We start from the raw sequence: 9,890 nt of genomic DNA on the forward strand, positions 1-9,890 counted from the left end.
CCAACAAGTTTTAATAATGGATTCAGTTTGCCAAAAATGAATTTCATTGCATTACACAGCTGTTTCGTCTTTTTACGACTCATCGGTGATGCTAGAAGTAAAAATATTGGACATCCAAATTGGTCTAAATTACTGTTGAATCACATGGAGAGGTATACGTTGAAACTTTCAATACTTTGCCTTTTGAAACAAAAAATATGTTTTTTGTTATATCATTTGTGTTCCATATTCCCATTGCCATTGCTTAAATGGTGCAAATGACAACAAACTTAAATTGCTGTTTTGTAAATATCTTCTCAGCAATAAATTCACATACACAAACACAACAATTATCAAATACTCAGAAATCACTAATTTGCGTGGGGATTTTAATTTCACTGATTTCGTGGGTTATCTTCATCCACGAATTCATAGGTCCACGAAGTAACTACAAGTTTGACATAAATCAATTCTCCAATGGAGTGGGTACACATAATCTACGAATTCATGTACCCACAAAGTGTTGTTTTGTAGAGCAACCACGAAATGTGTGCAACCACGAAAATATCTGATTCCACAGTAACCCTTTTATTCAATATATATTGATAATCAAAATGTTGCATCGAAATAAAGGGATTGGGTGATAGGTTTAATGCAATTGTGTTTGTATACGCAAGGCAACAACAAATACCTTCATGTTATCGCGTTTTACAAAAATACAATTTCTTCAAAAGACCACTGACAATAGTTGACTGTGTGCATTGTTAAATCAATTAATTTATTCTTTCAAAGGCTTTAAATACTACAAATAAATCGTAAACTGAATCAAATTCTAATAACCTCCATTCATACAATTTCGTTACTGCACTCAGTTTGATTTGGAATTTCTATGTCAAGAAAGAAAACAAAAGGTGTTTAATGCGATGCTGTTCGACATAACGAATTCAAGATATTGGAAGGACATCAATACTAAAACACATTTTTTTTTTTTTAAATATTTGTACTTTTATTTAAACTAACAGCAATAAACTTATTGATCTGTTAAGCTCCGCGATTTCAGGATGATCAGGTAAAAAAAATGGAAAAAATCAAAACGATGATTACTAATATGTTGACAATGAAAGCCCTTGTATCAGCTTCGTCGAGAGCGACAACAAATAGTTTGTGAAGCCAACGGCATTCTTGACATGAGATTCTCGGATATAATTTTCAATTAATATGAAAAAGAATATTGGACAACAAACGTTAGCCAAATAAGATAGTTAGTTAGTGAATCGTTAGTTATTCATTCCTGAAATATGTATAATGAATTGTAAATCGGAATGGGAAAACATATTACCCGTTCGCCTGACTGCCTGTAGAATTAGAGTGCTATTGGGCGAAATGTCTCAATACTTTATGACAGCTTAATTTACTGACTCCACGCATTGTGGCTGGCTTATTGAGTTATTTTCAGCGGTTAAGAGTCGAGACACCGGTCATGTGCACTCTTTGCTTGACAAAGAATACAGTCATTTTCGCAAACAACATTTTCAATTACTACTTGTGTTCAAAACAAACTTATAATTTATCATTCATACCAAACTGATGAATCTAATTCCGAAAAATAGTCAATTGCTATAAACATTAATAACATTTTCACGTAGTAATGGCAAAATCAGATAAATAACTAGACTGTTAGTAGCCATCGAGTTCAAACATATAACAGTTAGCAAAATGAAAATGTACTGAATGAACTCTGTTATAGAATACAAGTACATTGTACATGACCTCAGTGTTGACTCCAACACAACGTAATGAAACAATTTCGATCAGAACATGAGATGCTTCCCTTTTCTATATTCTTAATAGAGACTCGATTCTTGCTATTATGACAGGGTTCACCAACGGCAAAAGTCGGCCACTACTTCAAACGTCTATTCAAGTCCATTAAGTAGAGTTATTGGTCGTGAGACAACGCCCTGTGACGCCATCGTAATGTCAACCGTTCACCAATTAATAAATCGTTAACATCGAAGCCGAGTGCTGGACCACATTCTGTCGTCACAACACAAATCTTCACTGGAGAAGCCGTCAAAAGGAATCCATATGTAGTTGTTTCCGAATGTCAAGTACTTCTAATCACCTAAAGGCTGTGTTTACATTAGGAATAGATATATGGCTTCCTCTAATACATTTAATGTACCAGTGGGTTATATATTTTGTCGATTTCAAGCGGATTACATTCACCTGGTGTCCCTACTAATATAAAAAAATTGTTTCATTTTTTTTTTATTTTTTTTTTTTTTCATTTTTATTGATTTTGTTTATTTTTTGTTCATTTTTGGTTCACGATGTGCAGGATCTCAATCTTCAAAAAACATCAATAGCAGCTTTCTCTCTTTCATTAAATATAACCAGGATAGCATTGCTATTGATTTACTTAAGGATTTCGTACAAATGGGTTAATTTTATATTGAATTAAAAAAGTCAAAGCGAAGACAATATGCACCACGGGGTCAACACAAGAGCAAAATTGACCAACACAATTCAATGAAAAAAGGCAACAACATCAACTAAGGATATAACAAAAAAATACACAATATAAAGATCCATAAAAAATGGAGGCGGAATCAGGTTCGCCGAAAGATAAGTGATTTCCTTAACCATAGACGTTTCCGGTAATTATATCTATCATCATATACCGGGATAGATGTTGCTACAGATGATCTAAGATAAAGTGAACTGTATGATCTATCAAAATGGACACTGACTACTCAAAGTTAGAAACGTTTAAAAGTCTTCTTTCGAGGTCCTAATTTGTGCAGATATGGGAAATTTTGAGATCGAAAATGTAAAAAAGGTCATACATACCATATCGCTCTCTGTATTTTTTTTATTGCTAAGAGTTTTATGCTGACCAAAACTGACAATCTATTCATTGTTGTTCATGTGTTGCTGTTTTCAATAATGACAATATGCGGATATAAATAGCAAGATTATACCAATTTCTTTTTTTAAGTGATACTTAACAACAACAATAACAAACATTATTCTTACGTAACTTAGGGGACGTCAACAACAAATGATGGAACAACAGCCCCCGCCCCCAACTCAAGACATATCAAAACTCGATGTGTGTGGTGCTACACAATTTTGTTGAAAGAAAATATTATGACGTGGTACTCCCCGAAACGAAGGATTACTAAATGTATTAAAGGGTTTGATCAACACCCGATGAAGACATTCACATAATATTGTTGGTAGCATTGCTCTTAAATCTATAGTACTTCTTTATACTTCAGGAAAGAATGCATTGTAAATATATTGGTTTCAGGTAAAAGCGTGTGCGCTCTATCTTGTATCTCAAACAAAGAAGAGATTTGATTGTTTCGGCATTTGTCTGACCTTGAAGTGATTGTTCAGGTACTGCAGCAAAGAGAACAATATATTTATCTTAACCTTTTAACCTCTGTGTCCCTTTAGTAAACTAGACCATGCATTGAACTGGATGAGTCCATTATGGCCTTCAGTGGTGAAGGGTTAAGTTTCCATTTCACAAAACACCTCCTCCACGGGGTTTCGATCGATCCCGGAACATCTTGCTTATAAAGCTGATGGCGCGTATTCACTAGGTTATAGGTCATGATTCTTTGAAATGTAAATACTTTTCTACAACATCACTACGACTGATTTTAAAACGTTCTATTATCCTACATTTGTGAACCACACAAAAGTGTACCATTACACAGAGACTAAGTATATGATTGCGTCGTTTGTGTACCACAAAAAAAAGTAAAGTAAAACTTTTCATTTGTGTGCTACCCAAAAGTGCATCATCGTACAGAAATGTAGTATAACTGCTTCATTTGTTTGCTTCACAGAAGTGAACCGTGGTATAAATGTTTCAAATGTGTGTCTGGCCGTTTTCAGCCGGTGGGTCATCTTGACCTACGTAGATTAAATATGTAGTCACTACACATGAGATAATCTCTATGGAGAGGCTTCATTTATTGCTGTTTCGACTCGAAGATCAATTAGCCGATGATACTCTTACTCGCTATAGCTTGCTGTACGTTTTCCTAAATACGGCCTACCAAAAGTACACAACTATAAATACAGTCGATTATAAAAGTGTCTACGTTTCAGAAAACGATAAGCAACTCGTGCTTCCTAATAATATCTATTTGTAGACTGCATAACACGAGTGGTCCACCAGTGGCTTATACAACACTAGGAAACTGATAATGAGTTCGCGCAAATGGAAGAGAGTTCCTGCGTCCAACACAATGTGAGTGAACCGAAATAGCAAATGCATTAGCCTTATTCACTTATTGCACTGATCAATGATTGCTCCTCTATGGCCAGCTGGAAATAACCCTTTTAAGGAGATTCCGTGACAAGAAATAAGTTCATTTGTGCTAACGAGATCTGTTGTACAAGTAACGCTTTTATATTAATATTTCGATAAGTCAATGGCCGCTATATATAGAAAACTCTTCAAGAATAACATTTCTTTACAACAAAAAATGTTGCATGGTTTTTTTTTGTTCGTGCGTTTGAAAAGATGTGTTGAACAAACATGTCTACGACCCGGAATCCAATGTAAACAATTTGGTAGAGTGTACGGCTTGTCTGTATATCATGCAGTGTGGTTTCCTTCTATCTTCACCGCCGTTTATTACATCTGAATACGGACATCGTTCCAACATCACGCTTTACAACTTGTGACGCTACCAAAGTGATTGTCATTATTAGTGATGGCACTACAGACGCTAATTCGTCGGCTAGGCTAGCAACTGTCAATGTGCATGCTTTATGGAGGAGAAGGAATTGAAATTATAAAATCATAAACATGCCGGCAAACATGTTTGAATGGGCGTTCCCGGTAGCTAAGTAAGACATTGTGTCCAAGGACTCGCGCAACTAAACAATTTACTAAAGGTTATTACTTAACTTTCGAGCTGATAGCTTTTAAACTTGAAGTTAAAGACAACTGTCTAGTACCATTGATACATCCATGACAAAGGCTGCGATGGGAATTGTTTTACGGCATTTAAGAGTGTCAAAACCTACAGATCTTGACGGAAGTTTACAAGCCAAACCGGTGGAGCGGGACAGGAATACACCTGATTTGTTTACCCATTAATGAATCCACCATCAGATTAAAATCTAGTTAAACATTTCATTTTTTTCTAAGATAAAAACCTGTTGATTTCGTTCAATAAAGTAATTGTCAAAATGTACTCATTTGAATTACTCAGAGGCACTGTATTTAACCGGAACAAATTTTATGTAGAGATTACAATCGTATGAAACAGTTCAAACTGCACGATGCTGCAACTGACTTTATTTTCATCTAACTTGATGAATGCATATTTCATTTCAATTATTCAAATAACATGTTCTTAATTAATTGTGACCGATATCCTCGAAAATAGATCTCGTATACTGTTGTTGGTCTGTGGAGGTAGAGTAGCAGAGCTAAGTTATCTTTCTCCAAAACATTTAATCCTGCTCAGAATAATGCTGATCCTATCAGAAACAACATTTAAGTTTCTATTATAAAAGCAGTTTGGTCTTGCATATCCGTAGAAATACCTCCATGCACACTTCCCTAAAATAAAAAATTCAATAAAAAAAACTCCGTGTTCCTTAATATGCTTTGTAGAATAATTGCCTTATGGTGTAATGGGCAACCGATGAATTTTCTATTGTTTATGTCCTTTGGGCATCAATAATTCCATTTTGATAATAACTATTATGTTAAAATAATGCAATACTATTAAAATTATCTCCTTCACTTAAGTAATTAATTTTGGAATTGAACTAATGACCTCGTAAAAAAATAATGAAGTTTTGCGTTAATTGAATTTGAAAGATTTTTATATGTACATCGATGATGCTGCATTTAATTGATTATTTTAGCAGTGATGTTGATGAAAGTTAATGTGATTATCTGTCAGAAATCTAATATAGCAAACCCTCAATAACTGCATAGAACGATACATAAATGTCTAAAGCATTTAGTTTTGGTATAATTGAAGGTAATGATAAGTCAACGATAATGCGTTAATGAAATAATAATCTGTTCATAGTTTTCAATGACATCGTTATGACGTCATATTATATTTTTGATGTATTGATTTGTTTTGCATTATAATATGTGTAATTATAAGAGATATATGATAAAAGTATACATGAAAAGAGGCCTTTTTAATTACTAGTAACAGTCTTTCTCTTTCTTTTGTACGTCAAGTCTTACCGCTCTTTGATATTGCCGTTGCGGCATCCAAATGAGCGCAAAGCTCCATCTGGTTGAAGTGAAATTTAGAAGCAGAAAACAAATGATAATTATGATAGTGACTAAAAATTGATTTAAATAAACAGAAAGGTCGAGGTCCATGTACCAATCTCTCATAGGTTAACTACAATGTTCAAAGTTCCATAATTTATTTACGATGATGCAAGCTGAAACCAAATGCCTAGTAGACTTCTAAGTGAGAAATTATTTTTGTTTGCCTTCCATGTTAAGCGATTTCGATCATTTGGCTACAATTTACAATGACACAAAAAAAATGTACTGATAAGCGTTATTAGAAAATAGGATAAATGTATTTGCTCTACAAAATATTAATATTCGCAAACTGCATCTTCGAAAAGAAAAAAAATAGAATATGATAATCATTAAAGTTGTTCATAAAAGAAAGAACACGCATATTTCCGATTTTACTATTGATAATTTTACACTTGCAATGATAGAAATATTTTCTTCATACTCTAACGACATCAAACGAATAAAAAATAAACTATTTAATAAATAAGCAATCCCAATTGTGTGACGTCATTGCATCTTTAATTGAAAGACACTCGCTTCACTTTGTTATATTTTGCTTATAATTTCTGCTCGTTGCCTTCAACATCTCGTCGCCGTGTTTGTATTCATCATCATTAATTTTCATCACTATATACGCTGTTGCAAGCAGAAACCAATAACCAGGTTAATGAGATGCCAAACATTTTACTTCAATTGGAAATAACACAAGATAATTTTCCTTATAAGCATTATTAGAAATTATATTAAATTCACATTTTCATTGTATCTTTGAGAGACATAAGCAAAATTGTGTGTGTGTTTTACTTGCAGCTCGTGTTTGTTGTCCTCAACAACTGTTTTTGGTTTTTGTAACCGTTGATCTTAGTAGGTGGTATCTTTACAGGAAGTGTTACGTAATGACGTGGTGTTATCTCCTCAGTAATAAAGATACAAGTGCTAACTTCAGCGCTTGTTTTAGACATTCTGATGTGTGTTTAGTTACAGCGCTTGTTTTAGACATTCTGATGTGTATCTAGTTACAGCGCTTGTTACGCAACAATCTATTAACATGTTAACATCAACAGTATTAAATGAATAGGCAAAGATAAACGTGATATCCAGTTACTCTCAAAATAACTGTTATCAGCCTATTAGAAAACAATTATTCTAAGCTTGTGTTAGATAAATACTCATTTTTCTTGGATGACGCAAAACGCTGGATAAAAAAACCGATAATCAATTCGAAATCGTTTTATTTTCCATCCATAGTTACTGAATGCATTATTTGTATTGGTACGCTACGACGATGTCAGAGATGTGTAGACGATGTTGTTTGTTTTATTTCTATATTGACTGAAATTGCAGAATGATTGTTAACCGTGCTGTTTATATTAAGAGAGAAAAACTGTTTGATCTCTGAGAATAATATTGGAAATATATGGAATACAGAATCCATATTAAAATAAATTAGTAATCAACCAATATTGCTATTGTGATTAAGTTATAAAGTCATCATCAACATTTAAAAAAAAATAGTCATGATAGCTTACTATTTTTCCAATGAATGCAATTTTGGCAAATCAATTCACTTTGAATTCCAATGTTTAATGTCAAACCAGAGGTTGGTCAAGTCTATGATTTTCTTTATTTTCTTTATCCGTGTAAGGGAAAATAAAAACTCCAAAAAATTGATCCTTGTACATTTTCTGTTACACTATAGATATTCATCATTGTGAAGAAAGATTAACCGTTGGTATACTATTATCTTATGTGTGTTAAGTTCATCTTTCGAACTGATTCTGGCTCGAGCGACTGCCATGCCTAGATTTTCTGTTACAATATAGATATTCATCATTGTGACAGTACCATTGTATTAAACCGTTGCTATACTATTATCTTAAAACATAATTTTAGCATCCTCATCCTTTCATCTTGTGAGTGTTAATATAAGTTCATCTTTCATATTAATTTGCCTCTAGCGATTGGTATGCCCTCATTTTGCCTCAGGCATGCCCTAGAAGTGATTCTGGCTCGAGCGATTGAAATGCCCTAATTTTGTCTCGATCAATTGACAAAGCCTTCAATTCATCTCGAACTATTGCCAATGTCTTCATTTTGTATCGAGCGACTGTCAGACTTCTCATTTGTCTCGATCAATTAACAACGTCCTCATTTTGTCTCAAGCGATTGACAATGCTTATATTTTGTCTCCAGCGTTTTAAATACTTTCATTTTGTCTCCAGCGATCAAATGACACGCCTTCATCTTGTCTCCAGCAATTAACATGCCCTCATTTTTGTCTCGAGCCATTGACATGCCTTCGTTTTGTCCCGAGCGATTGACAATGCCCTTATTTTGTCTCCAGCGATTGCCATACTTTCAATTTGTCTCGATCATGATCAGTTGACAATGCCCTCATTTTCTCTCAAGCAATTGACAAGCTTTTATTTTGTCTCGAGTGATTGACACGCTTTTATTTTGTCTCGAGTGATTGACACGCTTTTATTTTGTCTCGAGTGATTGACACGCTTTTATTTTGTCTCGAGTGATTGACACGCTTTCATTTTGTCTGGAGTCAATTCAATAACTAATGTCTCATCTTTTTCTGAAGTCACTATCATCTCTTGTTTGGATTCAGGGTTAAATCACAGGAACTTGAATTTCTATCAGAATGGTCTATTTAAGCTCAGAGAACTGATAAAACCCAGTATATACCCAGGGGGGTATATACTGGGTTTAATCAGTTCTCTGAGCTTGAATAGACCATTCTGATAAAAATTCAAGTTCCTGTGGTTATTGCAGAAGTTGATTTTGTTAAAAGGGAGGCAACCGTGACAATGAAAACTGACTTTGAGTCGGGTTTTTTAGAATTGTCACTATTTTTAATTGATATTAATTTTGCATGCGTTATTGAACTAAACTGTATCAAAGTCTATAGAAACTGTCAAAGTCCGAGAATACACTACAGTGGTATGGACTGTACCTTGAAGAAGAAGAACTGTTTCCGGCTGATATTTAGAGTTTTCGTTTTATAGTTGATAAAATTAAAATGTTTCAGTGGAGTTACAGGCAAAGGTTATATTTTTTTATTGGAAGAAGTTCTTATAACAAAACGTGTGGGCACTGAACCTTTTTCAGAGTAAACATTGTTTGACGAAATTATCACAATAAACCATGTTCGCGAAAGTACTGGTTATCTGTATTTCATGATTGGGACTATCTTTAAGTACCCAGGTAGACAAAACTATGTTACTGCAATGAAACCAATAAGCAAATAAATGGCACGTATTTTTATGTTGTTATCCGACAAATTTGAGAAACACAGAAGAGTGCAAGTTTTTTTCAGTTATAATTGACGAAGTGAAAAGTTACTCTGCACACGTACGTTTTGCTTCTTAAGGGGTAATTTGTCCATTTCCAATTTTACACTCTGGCGAGTCTGTAAAAACTTTTTAAAATTTGCAATTCAAGTTTGAGTCGAAGACATTGCAATGCAACAAGTTCGATTCTATTCACTAGTGGTTAAAACAGCAAGAGTCAATTCCTTGCAAGAGTTCACAGGACTTTAAATGAATAGGTTTTTGACAAGTAGACCAAACTGTTCAGTCTTGAAAAA

Source organism: Mizuhopecten yessoensis, unplaced genomic scaffold, assembly GCF_002113885.1.
Source record: "Mizuhopecten yessoensis strain PY_sf001 unplaced genomic scaffold, ASM211388v2 scaffold357, whole genome shotgun sequence".
Taxonomy (NCBI): domain Eukaryota; kingdom Metazoa; phylum Mollusca; class Bivalvia; order Pectinida; family Pectinidae; genus Mizuhopecten; species Mizuhopecten yessoensis.